The sequence below is a fragment of the Gadus chalcogrammus genome, chromosome 17, assembly GCF_026213295.1.
Source record: "Gadus chalcogrammus isolate NIFS_2021 chromosome 17, NIFS_Gcha_1.0, whole genome shotgun sequence".
NCBI classification, from domain to species: Eukaryota; Metazoa; Chordata; class Actinopteri; order Gadiformes; family Gadidae; genus Gadus; species Gadus chalcogrammus.
This window is the reverse complement of record NC_079428.1, coordinates 1,185,684-1,187,081: the sequence shown is the minus strand read 5'-3', so window position 1 is coordinate 1,187,081 and position 1,398 is coordinate 1,185,684. Positions and strand designations below refer to the sequence as shown.

General features: G+C 42.1%; 1 protein-coding gene across 1 annotated transcript in view; it reads right to left on the bottom strand.

Moving 5' to 3' along the window:
• Positions 1–1,398, bottom strand: part of LOC130370386 (phosphoinositide 3-kinase adapter protein 1-like) — a 12,635-nt gene that overhangs the window by 2,299 nt on the left and 8,938 nt on the right. The gene's annotated exons all lie outside the window — the stretch shown is intronic.

Here is a 1,398-nt window from a genome sequence, read left to right as displayed (position 1 = left end):
TTTATCACAACGAGGGCATGGCATGAAAAGTTATTGCGGTAATATTTTTACTTATTATATGAAGTGATTCCACATCGATGTATTGAGTTAATTACATGTGGTTCTTTGTCCCCTTCGTTCGTGACACTGAGCGATTTGACACGTGGTCGAGACACAATTAGCGGTCCGCAGGACCACGTAGCATCTAGGTATTAGCTCGGTAGCACCTAGGTAGCAACGCGTTAGCATCTAGGTAGCAACTATAGTAGCTGAGCCAATGCCGCCGCCATTACCACTCAGCAGACATTCCTGAACTCAGGCTGTGCTCGGAGCTCGCCAGAGACAGGTCTCCACTTGAATCTGTTCTGTTGACCGCAGAACACAAACACTAAATGCCGTTTTATCCAGGGAAAAACAACAAGTTTGAATTGTATGGCGGATAAGTTGACCATAATCCGACTCTTACTGCGATGTTTAAACTCCATGAGCTAACCTGAGTAGCTTGATGCTAATGTGTTTCTGCAAGGTCCTTTCTGTCTGTCTACCCACCAGTATACCCACCAGTATGCACCAGTATGCACCAGTATGACTCAGCTGCTTTTACCAGGTGGGTAACACATCCTGCTCCCTCATCCTCAAACACATTTAAGATTACATTCCGGGAATTTAGCAGACACTTTTATCCAAACGCCCTTACAATAAGTACATTTGTCGTAAGAAAGAGAAACAACAATATATCGCTGTCGGTACAGTAAGGACGTTCGAACCAAGTGCCAAGGGATAACAATCTCTCGGTTAACCCATTCCCGGTATACAACAGAGATAGCAAGGATAAGATGCTACACAATGCTAAGTATTATTTTTTATTATTGCCCTCAATATAAATGATGTCTGCATTAACCAGAGATATGAAGGCAATAACACAACGCAAGTAGTAGGAATAGGTGGAGGAATAGTAGGAGGAGCTGTAGGATAAGTAGTAGTATAGTATAGTATAGTAGTAGTAGTAGTATTAGAAGTAGTAGTAGTAGTAGAGGAAGTAGTAGTAGCAGCAGTTGTAGTAGAAGGAGTAGAAGTAGAAGTTAAACTAGTAGTATTATTCAGTAGTAGTAGTGGTACTAGGAGCAGCAGTAGAAGTATTAGAGGTAGTCGTATATTAGTACTACTAGTAGTAGCAGTAGTAGTAGTAGTGCTAGAAGTATCAGTATCTCACCAGCGCCTCACTCAGCAGGGCGCTGAGCTCCGCGTGTAAAGTAGTAGTAGCAGTACTGGTTCTAGTAGTAGCAGAGGTAGTTAGAGTAGTACTAGTAGTAGTAGTAGTAGTAGTAGTAGTAGTAGCAGTAGTAGTAGTAGTAGCAGCAGCAGCAGCAGTAGTAGTAGTAATAGTAGTAGTAGCAGTAGTAGTAGTAATAGTACTAG